Source organism: Hibiscus syriacus, unplaced genomic scaffold, assembly GCF_006381635.1.
Source record: "Hibiscus syriacus cultivar Baekdansim isolate YM2019G1 unplaced genomic scaffold, ASM638163v2 tig00109923_pilon, whole genome shotgun sequence".
NCBI classification, from domain to species: Eukaryota; Viridiplantae; Streptophyta; class Magnoliopsida; order Malvales; family Malvaceae; genus Hibiscus; species Hibiscus syriacus.
The window spans coordinates 818,260-841,022 of NW_024062529.1; positions in this window are offsets into that span (position 1 = coordinate 818,260).

A 22,763-nucleotide genomic window follows, 5' to 3' on the forward strand; every position below is an offset into this window, starting at 1 on the left:
GTTTTTGTTCTTCAATTTTCCGCCATGTAAAATTGTAAACCCAAGCACTGCTCTGTCTTTCAGTTTTTTATTTACAAAGAAAAAATGGAGAAAGAATTGATGGAATGCAACACCGATTGCGTTTATTTCTTAGCCTCTCCCCTCACTTGCAAGAAGATATTTGTAACCCCCCTAGACCCGGCCTATGCGTTTCGACTAAGTCTAGTGGATCACATTATAATTATTAAAGACATTTTTCGCAACCGTTATTCCATCAATATAAAATCACATTATAAAAACATGAAATTATAAACAATTTATACTATCAAAATCCAACTTGTAAATATAGTACAAATAAATAATAATTTAATTTAAAACATGTCTTCAAATTCAAAATCACAATAAACCGAGCAGTAGTAGCAAAAGTGTTATCATTATAAAATCCGATATTTTTAAAATAAGGTCCATGTCACCAAAATAAAGTAAACTTGCCAGATAAAAACATTACAATCTGATTTACTTCAAGAGATATGTTGATCCTCCAAGTGCTCGAACCAAGGTATCTACCCAACAGTATCTGAAAGGGGAAAACATTTTCAAAAGGTGAGCTAGGCTCAGTGTGTCCCAACATTTCCATAAAATCACAATAGGTACAAATCATATTCCAATAATCTCACAAATTCGTAAAAGAGTTTAACTTTTTGAAAATCATAGTTTAAACCCTTTTCTGGTACACCATCAGTAGTTCCCAAATTATTTCCATATAGCTTAATTTATGCACATAGCAAAAAGAAACCGACTTAAGGATAGGCTCTGAAGCTTGTATCCTTAAGCCCAAGTCAATAAGTCCATATAGCTTACCCTAAGCACACAGCAAAGGAAAGCCGACCTAATGAAACATCTTGGGGCCCTCAAGAGTCACATTAGGCCCAGTTAGCTTGATCAGAGCTATTCCATCGTATTTCAATTCCAAAATTCAATTGCACCGTGACATAAACTCCATAAATCCAAAAACATGGTAATCATATACCATTTCAAAACAAAAATTAGATAGCAGCCATATTCCATAAATTGTCACATTAAATTGGTGCATCCATAAAACAATAGCCAATGAATTCGGTGTACCACGTATTAAAACCAATAAAACAGTTCAATAACAAGTAGGGAACACACCTCGACAATAGATTCAAATAACAAATCTACTGATTGCTGGTTCACCACGCTCTGCTACAGTTTTCGAACGGGTAAATACTGGCACACGTGGTTTAACTGATCTAGAAGAGCTGGGTCGAGCTGTCGAACGATCCGGAGAGTCTCTTGTACCTTCAAACAATAATATTTATCAGTCTCAAATCCTATTTAATTGTTCAAAGCTAAACTTCTTAAGTATATACGCATTTTTCAGGTTTGACTATCAATTTGAGGTATTTCGAGTCTGAATTTGGCCAAACGGATTACGGAATCGGAATCAGGGCGTCGAAAAACATAAAGTATGACTTTTCGAAAATTCAAATTCTTGGTCAAAGTCAAAGTCAACCACTTTGACCGTAGATTTGGAGACCTTCGGATTCGAATTTGACAAAACGGACCACGGAAACGGATTTGGCACGTCGAAAACTATCAGGATAGGTATACTCGGAAAAGATTAACGGTCGTTTAATGCTCGGTCAAAGCCATTTTAAGTTTGGTCAAAGAAAGTCAATGGTCAACGGTCAACGGTCAACGGTCAACGGTCGGGTCGGGTCGGGTCAACGGTCGGGTCGGGTCGGGTCAACGTTCGGGTCGGGTCGGGTCAACGGTCGGGTCGGGTCAGACCGGTCAAACCGATTCAGACCGGTCAAACCGGTTCGAACCGGTTGAAACCGGTCAAACCGGTCAGAACCGGTTGAAAACCGGTTAAACCGGTTTCCAGCAGCCACTCGCCCTGCGGCGGCGCGTGTGGCGCGTGAGGCATCCTCCGGGGCCCTAAAAATCCCGGAAAAATTTCTAAAAATTATTTTGAGCGATTTCAAGATACTTACAACGATCGGTTCAAATTTTTGAACGGCGGAGAGCTCGATTTCAAATCGGCCGAATCTTTGACTGCACCACCTCCTCACGCGCCGCCGTCTACGGCGGACAAGGTTGACACGGTGAACTCGGAACGGCACAAGGAACACGATGGTGCGGGAGGTGTCGTAAACGGAGCAACGATCAGCGGTGAATTTAAGATTTCCTCGGCGATAGAGCTAACAAAACCGTCGCTACTTTGACTGGAAATTCCCGACGTTTGGCCGCGTTTCGCTTCAATTAATTGAAGGGTTTGTTCCTCGCTCGATGATGAACACAACGGTGGTTTCAAACAACGATCGGAATTCGGACGGCGTCGGAATCGGCTTTGAAGTAGAGTGCGGGAGGAGGAATTTCACAATTGTTTTCTGTTTTGAAAACAGAAAACCATTCATACGCTTAAATGAAATTTTATGCCGACACTAAAAGGAGTAATGCAGGGCTTGGTCCTGAATTTCCTTTAACTTCTAAAATGGCCTACAATTTTGAAAACTTTCGATTTAATCCTCAAATTTTGCCAAATTACTTAATTAATTTTTTTTTTCTCTAAATTTTATTTCGGGTTGTTACAATTCTCCCCCTCTACAAGAAATTTCGTCCTCGAAATTTACCTTATGAGAATAGTTGAGGAAACTGAGCCTCCATTGACTCCAATGTCTCCCAAGTAGCTTCTGAGAGGCCTCGATTACTCCACTGAACTTTGACCATTGGAATTCGCCTATTCCGAAGAACTCTTTCATCTCTTTCTAAAATCTGAATGGGCTCCTCCTCATATGACAAATCAGGTCTTAGCTCTACTTCTTCAACCTGAATAATGTGACCTGGATCTGGACGGTATCTCCTCAACATTGATACATGAAAAACATCATGAATACGACTTAACTCAGAAGGCAACTCAAGCTGATATGCAACAGGTCCTACTCTCTTCAAGATACGAAATGGTCCAATAAATCTTGGACTTAATTTACCCTTACGCCCGAATCTCAATACTTTCTTCCAGGGTGAAACTTTCAAAAAGACCCGATCTCCCACTTCAAACTGTATATCCTTCCTTCTTTGATCTGCATAAGATTTCTGCCTATCAAATGCCTCTTTCAGACGGTCACGGATTAATCTGACTGTGTCCTCCATCTCTCGCACTAACTCAGATCCCAACGTTTTCCTATCACGCAACTCAGTCCAACAGATCGGAGTGCGACATTTACGCCCATAGAGTGCTTCATAGGGTGCCATACGAATACTGGTCTGATAACTGTTATTGTAAGCAAATTCAGCCAACGGCAAAAAGTTCTCCAACTACCATGAAAATCGATTACGCAACCCCGCAACATATCCTCCAGAATCTGAATTACTCTCTCAGATTGACCATCAGTTTGTGGATGAAAGGATGTACTATAATCCAATCTTGTTCCCAAAGCCGTATGTAACGCCTTCCAAAATCTCGAAGTAAATCTCGGATCTCGATCAGAAATAATAGACAATGGAATACCATGCAATCTGACAATCTCTGAAATATACAATCTTGCCAGCTTATCCAAAGTATAATTTACTCGCACAGGAATGAAGTGAGCTGACTTTGTAAGTCTGTCAACAATCACCCAAACTGAATTTTTTTTCAAAGGAGTCATAGGCAAGCCAGTAACAAAATCCATAGTAATACGCTCCCATTTCCATTCAGGAATCTTGATAGGCTGTAACAAACCTGATGGATGTTGATGTTCTGCCTTAACTTGCTGACAAGTCAAACACCTAGCCACAAAGTCAGATATGTCTTTCTTCATACCAGTCCAATAATACCTCTCTCTCAAATTCCGGTACATCTTATCTCCTCCGGGGTGCATAGCATATGGACTACTGTGAGCCTCAGTAAGGATAGTCTGCCTCAATTCAGCGTCATCAGGCACACAATATCTACCTTTAAAGCATAAAACTTCATCCTGATCAATTGCGTAATCTGTGTTTGTCCCCTGCTCTACTTGCTCAAAGATGGAAAGCAAGGAGCTATCAAGGGGCTGCTTAGCTTTGATCTCATCAACCAAGGTCGGCTTAACTTGCAATTCTGCTAACAAAGTGCCATCGTCATATAAATTCATCTTGGCCATTAAAGACCTCAACTCCGATACCGTCTTTCGACTCAAAGCATCTGCTACAATGTTAGCTTTACCAGGGTGGTAATCAATCACGCAATCATAATCCTTTAGAAGCTCTAACCAGCGACGCTGTCTCAAATTAAGTTCCTTCTGGGTCAGAAGATACTTTAAGCTCTTATGATCTGTGAAAATGTAACACTTTTCTCCATAAAGATAGTGTCTCCATATCTTCAAGGCAAAAATTACTGCTGCCAACTCTAAATCGTGAGTAGGATAATTACACTCATGCGGTCGCAGCTGACGGGATGCATAAGCCACCACCTTACTTTCCTGCATTAAAACACAACCAAGTCCTGAATGTGAAGCATCACTATACACTGTAAAATCCTTCCCGGACTGTGGTTGAATCAACACCGGTGCTTGAGTCAAAACCGCCTTTAATTTCTCAAAGCTCTCCTGTTGTGCCTCGCCCCAGTCAAACGACACATTCTTCCTTAACAACTTTGTCAAAGGAGAAGCAATGATCGAAAAGCCCTCAACAAAACGTCGATAATAACCAGCCAAGCCCAAGAAACTGCGGATTTCAGATACGTTCTTAGGTCGTTTCCAATTCATAATAGCCTCTATCTTGCTGGGATCAACCTGAACACCTCGCGCAGAAATAATATGCCCCAGAAATGACACTTCTTGAAGCCAAAACTCACACTTGCTTAGTTTGGCATATAGACGATGCTCTCTCAAGTCCGCAGAACGATCTTCAAATGCTCGTCATGCTCTGCCTCCGTACGAGAATAGATCAGAATATCGTCAATGAAGACCACCACAAATTGATCCAAATATGGTCGGAACACCCGATTCATCAAATCCATAAAAGCTGCAGGAGCGTTCGTCAAACCAAAAGGCATCACTAAAAATTCATAATGACCATATCTAGTGCGAATGGCCGTTTTTGCAACATCAGATCCTTTAACTTTCAATTGATAATACCCCGAACGAAGATCAATCTTAGAGAATACAGTAGCTCCTCGCAATTGATCAAATAAGTCATCAATCCTGGGTAATGGGTATTTATTCTTGACCGTCATCTTGTTCAATTTCCGATAGTCAATACATAATCTTAGCGACCCATCCTTCTTTTTCACGAATAGAACTGGAGCTCCCCATGGTGAAGTACTATGTCGGATAAATCCTCGATCGAATAATTCTTGCAATTGGACTTTCAACTCCTTAAGTTCCTTTGGAGCCATACGATAAGGTGCCATAGAAATAGGTGAAGATCCTGGATAAGTCTCAACCTCGAACTCTACCTCTCTATCAGGAGGTAACCCAGGCAACTCCTCCGGAAAAACATCAGGAAACTCGCTAACTGTACGAATCTCCTCGATCGTGGACAATGCACCTTTAGTGTTCAAAATACAAGCAATGAAGGTCTCATATCCCTTTCGGATCATACGATCAATTTCCATCGCTGAAACTATATTGGAGAGATAGCCACGCCGTTCCCCAATTAACACAACAGTCCGACCATCTGAAGTCTTCAGAGTAGCCCGCTTGTATTCGCAATCCAGTTTTACCTTGTGTTTATTCAACCAATCCATTCCAAGAATTAGATCAAACTCCTCTAGAGGAAGCTCCATAAGATCAGCGAGAAAAATTTCTCCCTGAACCTCGAGAGGGCAACGCCGAAATACTTTATTCACTAATACTGCTTGTCCTACTGGACTCGTAACTGTAACAGTATTTTCAGTGTTCTCTATCAGAATCTGAAGGTTTCGAGATACTGAGCTCGATACATAGGAGTGAGTGGAGCCATTGTCCAGTAATGCAAAGTATGGGATAGAATAAATAGTAAATGTACCTGCAATAACCTCAGGCTCATCTCTATCATCACGACGTCTAGTTGCATAAACCAAAGCTGGCTGTCTAGCCTCAGAAGCTGTTGGCCCTCTATTTTGCTGAGGTCGGGCTCTACTGTCTGTCCTGGACGCTGATCCTCGAGTCTTTCCTTGACTACGATCTCTAATTGGGGTCTGTACTGTAGTCTGCGAACGCACAGGAGTTTGGGTAGTGGTCTGCTCAAACGAAACTAACTGAGGACAATCCCTCCGATAATGACCACTAGATCCACACTGATAGCAAAGACCCATCTTCTTACGACACTCTCCTGAGTGTTGTTTACCACAATACTCACAAAGGGGCCCATTATAATACAACGAGGAACCGCCTCGACTGACAGCTAAAGGTGAGGATGCTGCAGGCCTGAAACGTGTATTGCTTCTCTGAGGAGCTGAAGTACGAGTCCTCTTTCCGGACTGTGCTGATGACTCCATCGGGCCTGAAAATTTCTTAGATCGATCTTGATCAACACGCTCTCTACCAGAAGCTAAAAACTCCACCTCTTCCGCATCTTTGGTTCTGCCCACCAGCACATCAAATATCTCATCCTGATGGGTTACAACTTGCCTACGCAGCTCGTATCTGAGTCCAAGGGCAAATTTACGACATCGATCTCTCTCCGTAGGTACCATACTGAATCCATACTTCAGCAATTTCAGGAACTCGATCTCATATTCAGAAACAGTCATGTCTCCCTGAACCAGGTCTTGAAACTGTTGTCGTCTCTGAGCTAAGTAGCGCTCTCCCAGAAAATGGCTCCGAAAGCGATCCTTAAAGAAATTCCAGGTCAAACAATCGGTAGGAACACTACTGGTCACTGACTCCCACCAAGTGTAGGCATTGCCATCTAACATCGCCACAGCACCCTGATATCTCTTAATTGAGTCCAAACCCAACTGATCCATACGTCTGTATCCTGGAGCCAATCCTCAGCTTCAGTAGGAGCTCCACCTATCTGTCCCCCAAAAGTTCTAACTCCATTGGCAATCAAAGTATGCGAAATAGGAACCTCAGATACAACACCAGTAGCTCTGACTGCTCCCTGTATTAACTGCAGAAATTGTCTACCAAAATTCTCATCCAAAACAACTCCGGTAGACTCTAACTCAATATCGGTCGCTCCTATTATCGGTGTAGTCATGCCAATACCAGCGGCAGGAGGCAGATCCGTTGGGGTCGTAGGAGCATGATCACCTATCGGAGGTGGGGGATCTACCCGTATCTCATCGATCGGATCTGCGAATCTAGCCACTCGACCTCGTCCACGGCTAGTTCGACGACTATGTCTAGCACTCATTTTGATGGATCTCAAGTTTACTACAGAAGATAAAACTTAGGGTTAGATAAGCACTTGGAGTCTCAAACATAGTTAAAATCTTAATAACTTTGTGACATGGCCTTAGTAACTCGTTTTGTAAAATATTTCAAAACCGTATTTTCAATGTGGACTCATACACAGTCCGAGGGTTAAAAACCAAAAGCTCTGATACCAATAAATGTAACCCCCTAGACCCGGCCTATGCGTTTCGACTAAGTCTAGTGGATCACATTATAATTATTAAAGACATTTTTCGCAACTGTTATTCCATCAATATAAAATCACATTATAAAAACATGAAATTATAAACAATTTATACTATCAAAATCCAACTTGTAAATATAGTACAAATAAATAATAATTTAATTTAAAACATGTCTTCAAATTCAAAATCACAATAAACCGAGCAGTAGTAGCAAAAGTGTTATCATTATAAAATCCGATATTTTTAAAATAAGGTCCATGTCACCAAAATAAAGTAAACTTGCCAGATAAAAACATTACAATCTGATTTACTTCAAGAGATATGTTGATCCTCCAAGTGCTCGAACCAAGGTATCTACCCACAGTATCTGAAAGGGGAAAACATTTTCAAAAGGTGAGCTAGGCTCAGTGTGTCCCAACATTTCCATAAAATCACAATAGGTACAAATCATATTCCAGTAATCTCACAAATTCGTAAAAGAGTTTAACTTTTTGAAAATCATAGTTTAAACCCTTTTCTGGTACACCATCAGTAGTTCCCAAAATTATTTTCCATATAGCTTAATTTATGCACATAGCAAAAAGAAAGCCGACTTAAGGATAGGCTCTGAAGCTTGTATCCTTAAGCCCAAGTCAATAAGTCCATATAGCTTACCCTAAGCACACAGCAAAGGAAAGCCGACCTAATGAAACATCTTGGGGCCCTCAAGAGTCACATTAGGCCCAGTTAGCTTGATCAGAGCTATTCCATCGTATTTCAATTCCAAAATTCAATTGCACCGTGACATAAACTCCATAAATCCAAAAACATGGTAATCATATACCATTTCAAAACAAAAATTAGATAGCAGCCATATTCCATAAATTGTCACATTAAATTGGTGCATCCATAAAATAATAGCCAATGAATTCGGTGTACCACGTATTAAAACCAATAAAACAGTTCAATAACAAGTAGGGAACACACCTCGACAATAGATTCAAATAACAAATCTACTGATTGCTGGTTTCACCACGCTCTCCTACAGTTTTCGAACGGGTAAATACTGGCACACGTGGTTTAACTGATCTAGAAGAGCTGGGTCGAGCTGTCGAACGATCCGGAGAGTCTCTTGTACCTTCAAACAATAATATTTATCAGTCTCAAATCCTATTTAATTGTTCAAAGCTAAACTTCTTAAGTATATATGCATTTTTCGGGTTTGACTATCAATTTGAGGTATTTCGAGTCTGAATTTGGCCAAACGGATTACGGAATCGGAATCAAGGCGTCGAAAAACATAAAGTATGACTTTTCGAAAATTCAAATTCTTGGTCAAAGTCAAAGTCAACCACTTTGACCGTAGATTTGGAGACCTTCGGATTCGAATTTGACAAAACAGACCACGGAAACGGATTTGGCACGTCGAAAACTATCAGGATAGGTATACTCGGAAAAGATTAACGGTCGTTTAATGCTCGGTCAAAGCCATTTTAAGTTTTGGTCAAAGAAAGTCAATGGTCAACGGTCAACGGTCGGGTCGGGTCGGGTCGGGTCAACGGTCGGGTCGGGTCAGACCGGTCAAACCGATTCAGACCGGTCAAACCGGTTCGAACCGGTTGAAACCGGTCAGAACCGGTTGAAAACCGGTTAAACCGGTTTCCAGCAGCCACTCTCCCTGCGGCGGCGCGTGTGGCGCGTGAGGCGTCCTCCGGGGCCCTAAAAATCCCGGAAAAATTTCTAAAAATTATTTTGAGCGATTTCAAGATACTTACAACGATCGGTTCAAATTTTTGAACGGCGGAGAGCTCGATTTCAAATCGGCCGAATCTTTGACTGCACCACCTCCTCACGCGCCGCCGTCTACGGCGGACAAGGTTGACACCGGTGAACTCGGAACGGCACAAGGAACACGATGGTGCGGGAGGTGTCGTAAACGGAGCAACGATCAGCGGTGAATTTAAGATTTCCTCGGCGATAGAGCTAACAAAACCGTCGCTACTTTGACTGGAAATTCCCGACGTTTGGCCGCGTTTCGCTTCAATTAATTTGAAGGGTTTGTTCCTCGCTCGATGATGAACACAACGGTGGTTTCAAAACAACGATCGGAATTCGGACGGCGTCGGAATCGGCTTTGAAGTAGAGTGCGGGAGGAGGAATTTCACAATTGTTTTATGTTTTGAAAACAGAAAACCATTCATACGCTTAAATGAAATTTTCTGCCGACACTAAAAGGAGTAATGCAGGGCTTGGTCCCTGAATTTCCTTTAACTTCTAAAATGGCCTACAATTTTGAAAACTTTCGATTTAATCCTCAAATTTTGCCAAATTACTTAATTAAATTTTTTTTTCTCTAAATTTTATTCCGGGTTGTTACAATATTTATTTTCTCTTTTGGGCTATCCAGAAGTAAGTTTTTCCTCTTTCGCACTTTCCCATTTTCAGCTCACATCGTGTGTTTTTTGTTGAAATTTTTATGTTTTTTGAACTGCATGTCAATGATCTAGATATTCAGTGTTAGTTTTGAACCAAAACCATCTAATTTTCTTTCTTTCTTCTTTATCAAAGCTTTTAGTACTCCTTATGAAAGACATTCAGTCCATCAGAATAGAAGTGAAATAGGGTCTTATGCTAATTTTTTTTATCTTCTTATTTGGTTTTTCTTTAAATCAAGGAATTGGTTGTGAGTATCGACATAGTGAAATCGTCAGGCTCAATCCGTGAGACTGTTGGTATGTAACACCCCAACCCGTACCCGACCTGGATACGAGTCAGAGATGTCACATTGACTTTTTAAAACAATATTCTTACAAAATAATAGAACATCTGAACTTATATAAAAAAATACGATAATATACTATTGAATTATGTTCGTTATAATAAATTTAAGGAAAGAAACGTTTTTATGAATTATATTATACTATATGAATAATACTGATTCTGTACAAATTTAATGAATAGTACTATGAACATTAATGAATAGTACTGTGAACAGTAATGAACAATACCGTTGCTAAAAATTTTCCAAAATGCTACAGGAGTATTGATACCCTGCTACAGTATACCGATACCCTGCTACAGTATACTGATACCCTGTTACAGTAATTTCGGTTAAACATGTATAAAACACCTACAAAATTAAACTTTCATCATTTAAGAAAATGAGTACTTTACATTAATAAATGCAATCAAATTGCTTTCAAAACCGATCAAAACGTATTCAATTCAAATCTTGTAATTACATGTCAACTAAATTATATATAATAAAATACATATATTCAATATGTTTCTGATCTGATCTTCGTAAGGGAGATGATGACCTGTTTTGCTCCTCTTAGCGTATCTTCTCGCTTTCCGGAACCTACGTGTGAAACACTCACACTCTAAGTCGATGACTTAGTGAGGAATATAAAACATATAATATTACTCTACTCATATCGATGCATAAACAATTAATATTATCATATTATATAAAAAAACATATATCCTTTCATATAACCAATACACATATACATGTATCACTAACATGTTTATCAATACATATATTATTATCAGTGTTTCTATTATTATCACTAATTCTTTTTTATCATATAAGCATATACTGAACATTTCTACACACATCATGGAACACATATATCATTTCACGACAGAGCACACATAGTATAATATCAATTGATTTATTTACTCTCTTTAAAGCCCATGTACACTTCTGAAAACTTAAGGTATGTGAGTACATTGAGGTTGTGTACCACTATGTTGTCACCACAGCTCGTATAAATGTCCCGAAGGACCAGTCCATAGATCCCAAAGAATCTCGGTAATTAATCCATATGTCCCGAAGAACATAGGTAAACCCTCGACTCTTGGCATGCCAACTATACCCCTAGCTCTCATATCACACAACATGGGCACTATAATTATGCTTTATTTAATCATGCATTCATATCATTGCTCTTATAATCACATATTTATTTTCTTCTGTCACATACAATATGTATGTGTAAACATTTGTTTCATATCATATAACATGTATCACATGTGCATATAATCACATAATATATAAATTTATACATGTATTCATGTACACACTTCTATATATTTCATGTATCAATGCCAGATAACTTATGTCATATTTTCATATAGTTATGTAGTTCAGTATCACATATCACATATAATACCATATGACACATATACTAATTTCCATGTACTTATGTATTCATGCTCACCTAAGCATCAAATCAATCACAATTCAAATAACATTTCAGGAGTCGCTTCTTACCATAGTAACTCCGTCATCGGCTCATCGTAAGCCAATGCTTGATTAATAACATAAATACAAATTATATTGCACTCACCTCAGCCTTACTTGATTCGAATTGATTATAATTCTTCGATTGTTCCGGAACTTGTTTAGGCTCAATATCTACATAAACATAATTTTCAAGACAATTAGCAGAAGCCTAAACCTTATAACTTGATGTTAATAACTTAAGCTAATTTAATGAACCAAATTTCACTTTTTCCTATAGGGGGTATCGATACACTCCTAAAGGTATCAGTACCCTTATTGCATTCTGTGATTTTTTGTTCAAGAGGGTATCGGTACACATACATAGAGTATCGATACACTCTGCCCAAAACAGGCTTTTTCACCCAAAAATTCATCAACTCTTCACTGAATTTCCTCATACAAAACTCTTCTCATACCACCAAACTCAACTACAACCATTTTAACTAACTTCTATCATTCCAACACTTTATCATCTCCCATACTTCATTCAAATTCTTAAAACTAAAAATCTTACTAAATTTTCCATGTAATCCAAACTTATTTATAACACTTATAACTTCTTATTCACACCTATGACAAGTCAAATTCTATCTCAAAATTTCTTTATCAACTCTTTTTCATAATTTCATTTAGAAACTTCTTATCTTTAATCTCTCGTAACTTCTTCATCTTTTGATTATAAGACAACTTAAGCTTTCCTTAAGCTTAGTTATCATCTAATGATCAAAACTCAACCTTAAAATTAACAAATAATTAGCTAACAATAAACTCATATTTGCCTTAGAGGTTCACGGTTGCACGAAGAAGAAGAAGGAGAGAGAGCTTTCTAGAGAGATATCTCCTTAATCTTATCCTTATATCCTTATCATATATAATTTTTAATTAATTTCTAAGTCAAATGACCATTTTGCCCTTTACTTTATTTAATAATTACTAAACATTCTTCATAAAATATCTCCAAATAGTCATTGAACTATTTAGTTATTATACTTTAATCACCAAATTCTGAAGTTTTACAATTTAGTCACTAACCTGTAGTTTCGGATGTTACATGGTACTAGTTTACTGGAAATTGTATTGATCCAACCTGGGTTTTTAACGTCCTGTGAGTTCATATTCTTTTTAATAAGTTCATATTTATCGAAACGATTTTTCTTAAAGGTAAAAAAAGTGAAATTTTAAAAACCACATTAATTCTTCTTTTTAATTTAAAAACAAAATACGATTTAAAAGACCTCTCGTTTCGAAAAATTTTGGATTTCCTTTACGGTCGAAAAAAACGGTTCAAAGAGTCGCCACCAATCTTTGATTAGGGTGTGATTGGGCACCCAAAAATGTTTGTTATTTTAAATAAAAATTAATTTTAATTAAAACAACAAATTAAGGTCCGCGTTACCAAAATCGGAGTTTGGGAGTTAGTTGCGTGCAGGGAAGGATTAGCACCCCCACAACGCCCTAAAACGGTACCTAGTCGATTAATTAGCGTCTTTGCAATGAACTTTACAAATTCGAATTCAATTTGATTTTTGATCCCATAAAACAAAGATGTAAATTTAAAAACATTCAAAAGCACTCAAATAAATTAAATTAAAATTACCGAGTCGTTTTAGAAAGATAAAGAATGTTCAATTATTTACAAATATCGAGACCAGATCTTAAAAGTTATAACAACCTTTTCTCGATAAATTTAAATAAACGAACATTTCCTTTTCTTTCGTTCCCAAATTTTAGGTGACGAATCAATTTTTTGGTTTCACTTTCGGGACACACTTTTAATTTAAAATAGTCAAAACGGCCCTCTAATCAGTTAAGACAAGCCACTCAAGATAATTTTAAATTAAAAGGGTATTACCCTTAGTCTGATTATGTAATATGTCGAGTTATACAAATGAGGTTTTCATACATATTATACAAAACGAGTATCATGTAATTAACAATATTAATATACACAGAAATAGGGCAACCATCGCATAGAATGAAATATTCGCACAACTTGCATATGTTTTTAGTAAAATAATATGATTTCACCCTTAATTATAACATACAATACATGCCCAATTAATATTTATAAAATAATAAATCATGTTTACAAAATAATAAGTATAACTTAAATGGCCTATATGCATAGCATCGAAACATGGTATAATGAAACTACATGTATCATATATATTTATACATAATGCAATAAAATATACAACGTAATATGATACAAGTTGAATATATGTATACGTAAATATTCATATATACAAAGGGGTTAACTTACATGCTTAAACAGGAAAAAAATAGTGATTAAAACACAATAATAACAAATTTAATGGAAGTAACTAGCATACTAAACAAATGCAAGCTACTTTAATATGAAGGATGGGTAACTCGGATCCTAAATTGCTAATAAACCATAAGCATGCATAGGACTGATATATAAAAAAAACTTAAAACAACAGACCAAATACGTGAGTAGTATGAAGTACAAACAAATAAACTAAATAGACTAAAACCTAATTTACCTCTAAGATTCGGTGACCAATAAATGATTAATCTAAAATTCCTAATATATATTAAACTAAACCTAATATTAGAATAAACCTAACTACAAACAAAACTAATAGCCGTTCCTCACTTCTTTCTTCATCTTGTTTTTCAACACTCATTGTACGCAGCCGTGGACTTCAACAGCTACCTCCCAAAGCCACCGCTCCGATTATCCGATGATGGCTATCGAAAGGACTAAGTAAAAACCTAAACTCTCTCATATTTCTCTTCCTCCTCAAATCCCATCCATATTTATTTTCTTTCTTAGCCGAGAGTCCTAATGGCCCCCGATTCTCACCGGTTAAGAAAACCTCTCCGATGACCACCCTCAATAGTGACTCTCTACTTCTCCGGTGACCTAATGAGACCAAAGTTCCTACTCCGGTGAAGACCCAAACACATCAAGGTAAGTTAGACCAAAACTTTCTTTTAACCTCACTCTTCAATTTTAAAATCCCGACCTAGAAACTAACTATTAACCCACATGTAAGGTTTCCCGAACAACTATCCATGCTTCAGTGTTAATCCCAGTGACTCAAATCGGTAAGCTTCTAACCCTTGTTTTCTTTTTAATACAAATACCACACACGCATATGAATAGTTACTAGAAAGTAAATAAAATAAGATAAAAATACCTCATTGTTAATGCTTTCTGTTTTTGGTTGTTTTTGCTTGAGAAAATGCTATTGCCCTTTTTAACGATTGATGTTTTCCTTTGAATGGGACCATTAAATCAAAAAAGGAAAAAATTGTTTCCTTTTTATTGCTTCAAAAATGGTTAACCATAAATTTTTACAAATTGTTCTTTCTCCTTTTCGTCCTGTCTGTGTTCTCCTCTCTCCCTCAAATGCTCTCCCCCTGATAGTTGATAATCCCCCCGTATATAAAAAAAACTGCTAAAAACCAACGTTAACCTCTCTCTTTTCCTCTGCAATCAACTGTCGTCCATTGGGCTTGAGTTGGGCCTGCAACTGGTTCAAGGTCAGGTTAGGTTATGATTGCTTCGAGTCTACTCCGACTCGGCCCTAGATAAAAATGAGCATCTACAGCTACCCCTCTTTGTTCATTGTCGTGCAACGAGAATAGAGCAAAGATCAAAAGATGATGTGTTTTTATCCAGTTCCATCTTCGTGCTTTGAAACTTGATGAGGGATATGCTCCCTCTTCTTTGAACAATCTTCAACCAGTGGGTTCGCTCCCTCTTACTTCAAGGAGTATAACTCGAACAATCTTCTGCTTACGGGTTCGCTCCCTCTTGCTTCAAGGAGTAGAACTCAAAATATCTTCTTCCTAAGGGTTCGCTCCCTCTTGCTTCAAGGAGTAGAACTCGAACAATCTTCTGTCTACGGGTTCGCTCCTCCTTACTTCAGGGAGTATAACTCGAACAATCTTCTGGTGTGATTCTGCTTCGCTATTCTTCCATGAAGGCTCATATTCGAAGGTTAAACCTGAAAATCAAATGTTCCCACTTATTAATGTATGCTTGAAGATTTGAAAATTATTATACTAGAAAAAATTTATAATTTAAAAGAATCTTTGAGAATCCATTTCTCTTGAGGGAGCTTGTCTCGCAACAACTATATATGAGAATATTCTTGGACTCGACTGCCATCTGAACCTCTCTCTTCCTGGGACTTTGAATTGGTTAATGACTCCCCGTGCATATTTCCTTTTAATCAATTGATCCGCTTCTTTGTACTCGAGAACCTTCAATTTCCTCCCACATCTGATGATCTGATGGCTTGCTCCAACACTATTCCGGGAAGGCTTAAAATGTCCCGGAGGACTTATCATCTTGCTCGAAAGACTTACAGATGACCCGAAGGATTTCATCATCATGCTTGAAAGACTTACTGATGGCACTTACTGATGGGTTTGCTTCACTACTCTTCCGTGAAGGCTTACAAATTACCTTAAGGATTTAATCATCATGCTCGAAAGACTTACTGATGACCCAAAGGATTTCATCATCATGCTCGAAAGACTTATTGATGGCCCGAAGGACTTGTAAATTGTGAAATTTTGAAAATCGCATTCTTTGTTTTCAAAAATTTCATCTTCTCAAAGCATGATTTTTTCATTTTCAAATTCATGTGAAAACATCTTACCCGAAGGTTTTACGGATGGCCCGAAGGATTTATCATCTTGCTCTAAAGACTTACAAATGGATTTGCTTCACTACTCTTCCGTGAAGGCTTACAAATTACCCGAATGACTTAATTATCATGCTCAAAAGACTTACTGATGGCCCGAAGGACTTCATCATCATGCTCGAAAGACTTACTGATGACACTAAGGACTTAAATTGCTTACTGGGTAAGAAACATTTCTTATTTGATGTTTGACTTCTACCTTTCAATCGTCGAAATTTTAACATCCTGCATCTTCTCTTTTCATTGAAAGATCTGTTAAAATCATGTGTTTATGCATGAAACACGAATGCAATTAAATGAATCAATGTAATCCATTTTCTTTTATGCAAATGATGTTCTCATAAATGCATAAATGTCGATTCCATCTTCATTTGACCTCAAAGTGACAAACTTAGTCTTCTTCTGCTTGATCATTCCTCTTCGGGGTTTACTTTGATATCAGTGTAGCAACTCATAATTTCAAGCTTGCATTCTTCCGAAGAGCCATCTGATATTCTTCTATCTTCTTGTTGTCTTCATTTTCTATCTTCATTTTTGAGAAATTACTTTCTCTCTCAACTTCTTGCTATGATCAAAAATACCACTGTGTTGCCCCATTTCTATCCTTGGCTCAATTACGATTTCTGAGTTGTTCTTTAAGGACTCTGCCATTGATTGATGTTTGGTTGGCTTCCTCTATAACTTAAGCTCTGCTCAAATTCACAGTTTGCCCCTGACACTTCAAGTTGTGAGACCCATTCTCAATATCTTATTGGTTTAAATCTTGTCATCCCAACATGATCTGGATTTCTGGTTATGCCCCAAAGTGGGTACTCATGGATTTCTTTGTGCCTAATATATCATAACTTGAATAGTCTAAATCTGGTGTCACTAAACAACAGTATTATCAAATAGCTCGAGGGCTTCTCTTCATGTCTCCATAAACACTTAAGAAGTGGTCAACTCTTTTAACAAAATGTCTTGCATTTTTATACAAGCTGGGATAATGCCCCTTCCGAATAATGAGACCATCTTCTTATTGGCGGGTTACTAACAACGTCACAAGGAAATGTTACAAGTTATATTCTTTAGTCTTTCTAATCTCTCAGACCACTTGTTTTCAATACTGTGAAATGCTTCACTATTCTGGCATTATTTTTTTCTACGACAGAGGCAGAATGAATCTTTCCAGCTTCAAGAACCTTTGACATTTGAGACTGTCCTGTTTGAAAATATTTTTCTCTTTCTCTTATTTTAGGGATCAAAGAATGAAAGAATTTTACAAAACATTGCCCCTTAATTTAGGCTCACAATCGAATCAAATTATAACCATGAGTTCACAGAATATCAAAAGAATCAATAACTATTTAATTTTTCAGAGTTATAACTCTTTGACAAGTGTCAAAATTGATGGGTTAGCTTCTTATTTTTTAAGGTTTCGGCCAACAAACTTACATTTCTTTCTCGGTCCTTGCAAACATCACAACACGCCCCTCCTTCTGGCTTGGTATTTTAATCGGATACGGACAAAATGATGCAACTAGCATAATCAATTACTAGACTTTCTAGAACACTTCTATTTCAGTTCTCTGAAATCTTCCATTTGTTCAAGCTTCGTAGACTCCTCTAACAAAGGCAGTGCAGAAATATCGATCTAAAAATGAAATTTCTGAGTGCTCGTGTGAAATTGACTATAACAGGTGTTACTTGACTCCCTTAATCCATCTTTACCGAAACTCCTTATTTATAAAATTGATTTAATTTGCCATTGTCTGGCTAGCTGAAATCAGCTTTATTATAATTTGCCTCTATCGGGCTAGCTGAAGGGTTCATCTCATCACAAAGTCTTTGACTTGACAATCACAGTGGAGCAAACACCAAATTGCCAGGTACCCGATCAAGGTCATGGTTTGAATATAATCTATTCATAAAGCCAGGGCTTTCGAGTTTCCTCTATAACCAATTGCTTTAGCGGAATAGCTCAGCTTTATTGTATACATATAATATATAATCATTTTTATCAGGCTAGCTAAATTTTGTCCATAAAGTCGGGGCGTTTAACCAATTGCTCTAGAGGGACAGCTCAAGCTTTATTGTATACATATAATATTATAATCTGGGTATACGGATCCAATTTCTTAAGCTTGTCAAGAAGAAGCTGTCATAGTCTAGGTGTTGTTGAAAGTGAGAAAATCTCATCGTTAGAGTTCAATTTCCAAGCAACTGACCTAAACTAGATTCACCTACTCGACTATTCCATCTATAAAGATCATAATCATCCTTGAAAATCATCAACAAAAGTGAAATCTAGTTGGTTTTGTAACATCATACACAAAAGATGCCTCATGTTGTTTGTTCCTATGCATACCTGAATACCAAGCCTCTTGTTCATTCCCTTATAAGAGGAGAAGGTTATATCCTACAAGAAATGATATGGTGTTCGATTGTATATTCTGGGGGTAAGGTACAGGGTCATTGTTTTATCAGGTTTCAATCATGTCACTTTGTCAAAGAATAATAACTCTGACCATTTACAGAGTTTTTTAATTCAGTTGATATTCAAAGAATATCAAGTTGCAAATTTGATTCAATGCTCACCATCCTTAAAGTAACATGAATTTATTTAAACATCATTACAAAAAAAAAACTGAGAAATGATGAAAAACAAGTTCAAACATGATGTTGCAAATAGAATAAAGCTTCATGATAGAATGAAATGATCTCTTCCTACCTAGGATGCCCCATTACCCATCTAATGTCGTGGCACTTAACTCAAATGGATGTTACATATTGTTATTTGATGCCCCACTCAAGCTCGTCATCCACTGTTCCACCAATTCCTCTGTTAAAATCCCATTTGCCACAAGCATCTCTATCTCCTTTAATAGCGGCCTACAGTTTCCCGTAGAATGTCCCAATGCCCCCAAGTGGAAATTACAGACACTATCTTGATCATAGCTATGAGCAGAAGGGTCTAGTTTCACTTTCACTGGCCTCAGTGTAAGGAATTGACCTTCAATCAAATAGGGATACAGATCTGAGATAGGAGTTTGGAACACTTTCAAAGCATTTTTTGATCTTGGGACTTTCTTTGGACGTCTCGAGTAACCCACTGCCCCTTTTCTTTTACGGCTTTGAGAGCTCTGGACGTGACATTCATTCACCTCATCAGCTTGTTCCTTTTGATCGGTTAGGTTTTTAAAAGTGTCTTTCAAGTTTCCTTTGCTGATTGCATCCTCAATTAACTCCACAGTTGTCATAAGATCCTTGAAGTTATTCATCGACTTTCCCAGCATTAACTCAAAGAAAGGAGCTGGAAGAAAATCGTGAAATATATATGATATTTCTTCTTCTAACAAAGGAGGTTGAACTTGTGCTGCCACTCCTCTCCATCTTAGGGCATATTCTTTAAAGCTCTCAGTAGCTTTCATTCTTATCCTTTGAAGGTCATGACGTTTTAGGGCTAAGCCTTTAACATATTGATATTGTCCCAAAAAAGCATCAACTAAGTTAACCCATGTCTTGATCTGCTTTTTGTTCAAACGGTTATACCATACTACAGCTGGCCCAACAAGACTATCATGGAAGTAATGAATCAACATATTGTCATTATTTAGGTACCCTTCCATCTTTCTACAAAACATCTTCAGATGAATTAAGGGACAACTAGTACCATCATATTTTTCAAAATTAGGCACCTTAAATTCATGTGGGATGACCAAATCAGGGACCAAACTGAGTTCTCTAGCTTCAACTCCTTGTGAGGGGCATTAACAATCTTCATATCTTCAATGGCTTCATTCAACCACCTGAATTTGTCTTCAAATTGTTCATAATTGATGAGGTTCATCCCTAGGTCTGAGTTAGATACTCCAGGGCAAATTATCACTCTTGATGTACCAGTCTGATGAGATTGATTTCCTTTATCCTTTATTTTCTCTTTACCAGCAGCCTGTGGTACCAGTACCTGGATCATTTGATTCGATACGCCTTGCAAAGAACCCGATGCTTGATTCCTTGTATCTTGTTGTGACCCGACTAACTGCTCTTGCAACTGATCTTGTGATCCATTATGAGATTGCTCCATTGCTTCTATTTGCTTATTCACGATGATGAGGAAGTAGTATGAATGGAGGATCTTGTGATTACTGTCACATATCCTTCCATAAATTATTTTTGTGTTTTTATAATTAATGCATGTAAAATGCTTAAATAAATACATACAATGTAAATGCAAATGCCAAATGCAAATACAAAAGGTGTCATTCCAGAGTGACCATCTTAAAACAACTTTCATTGAACACAAAGGTCTCGGTACATCAAACAAACTTTACATATAATGGACAGCTTTCACTCCGAACTTTTTTATCTCCTTCAAAAGCCAATTTAATTTCCACTCATACTCGAGGGTCGAGTTGTTAATCTGCTTCAGTTCTCTTGCAAAGCCAACTAAATTAACCCATTTCTGAGCCACATTACTTACTTGGGTCATAGCTTCTTTCATGACGTTGTCTCTTTTCTTTATCCTGAGTGCCGATTCTCGGAGCTGTAGACATTGTTGTTGAATCTTCCTTGTAAGAAAGTCATTTTGGTTATGAAGCTCTTCTATAAGATCACTACAATCATCCACAATCTTCATCAACTTCTCATTCTTGGCTCTAACGACTTCTAGCTCAGCGTCATTCTCTCGCTTGTGGCGTTGATATGAGATTTCCATATTGGCAATGGATCTGTTCAACGTTTGAATTTCGGCCTGATATCTTCCCAAATTATCAACAGCTATATTGCGTCTTTTTTCTTTAATGTGTAAATCATGAGAAAACTTCTCGGCTTGACCTTCTTGCACCTTACAATTCCTTCTCCACTATTCAACGTCATTCTTCAGTTTAGCGACTCATGTTATCCACTCATCTGGGACATTTCCTATACCAACAAATTTAAAAGCTTGGCTGATCCTTTGAAAATCATCTCGTATGGTTTCCATCTCTCTGCTCAATTTATCATTTTCATTTCTTAAATGACGAATCTGAGCTCCGTACTTTGGCAAACAATCTTCTTCTTGGATGTCCTCACTAATACTCTTACCTTTGGTCACTTTTGGTTCGAACCCAACAGGATAATCTGTTACCAAACTAGGTTGTCCTTTCAATTCAAACTCCAATACTCCATGATCTAGTAGAAGTTGGACTCGACGTTTGAAGGTAGAACAATTCTCAATAGAATGTCCTTGAATCCCAGCATGATATTCACAACGAACGTTGACGTCATACCAACTTGGATATGGAGGCTGCAAAGGTTTCACATAATGCGGGGCCACTTCTCGGGCTTCTATCAATTCATCATACAATTCCTTATATGATGTTGGGATGGAATCACAACGAGAGTCATCTCTCAACTTGGGTTGAACTGGAGTTTCCAGTTTTATTTTCCCTGATGTTGGGAGTAGTCTATCAAACACCAACGAGTTTTGACTGCATGTCTTCTTTTCATCCTTCTGAACTTCTATAGTTGCCACTATTTCCTTGGCATTTCCAAACAACTTATTGATACGAACAATGATTGTGCGTGATTTCTCATTTTGGCCAGAATCAGCAGGTTCTAAAGTAGTCCCTTGCGTATTTGACACCTCAAGATTATTTTCATCGAGCTCTTTCTTTTCTTTGGTAGAAGTCTCATTTCCTTTGGACAAAGCATCTATTCTATCCATCATCTTGGACATCTTCTCTTTTATCTCTCTTATCTCCTTGTGCTCTTCGTCAGACATATGATCTTTATGTGCGTAACTCTCCACTATTTTCGAAGCTTTCTCAGGATGCCATTTTTTTGACTGTGTTATAGTCTGTTTGATCACGAAACCCCTTGTCCGTCATGAAAACCTTTTACTATGATGACCACTCACAAATCAACACCTTTTGAATATGTCATGATCATGCAATGCAAACAAAGAGAAAAACAATATAAAAAACATGCTAGTACAAATAAAATAACAAAAGGACAAAAAGCAACAATAGCAAAAAAATAAAAAATAAATAAATAAATTGAAGCTAATAAGAATGCAAATGCAAATGCACAATGTGTTAATCCTAAAAGTCACCACCATAGAACAACATTCATTTAGACAACAAGAATTCAGAACACCATGTAGTCAAAATATAAATGTGATTCTTCATTTCCTTGAGCCATATTCTTCATGGAATCTAACATTGAACCCAAATTTGTCGGCGTATTTTATCACCTTTGATGACGCCAGATGTCTTTAAATCGAATCGTGAGGTCTCCATGTTTACTTTCA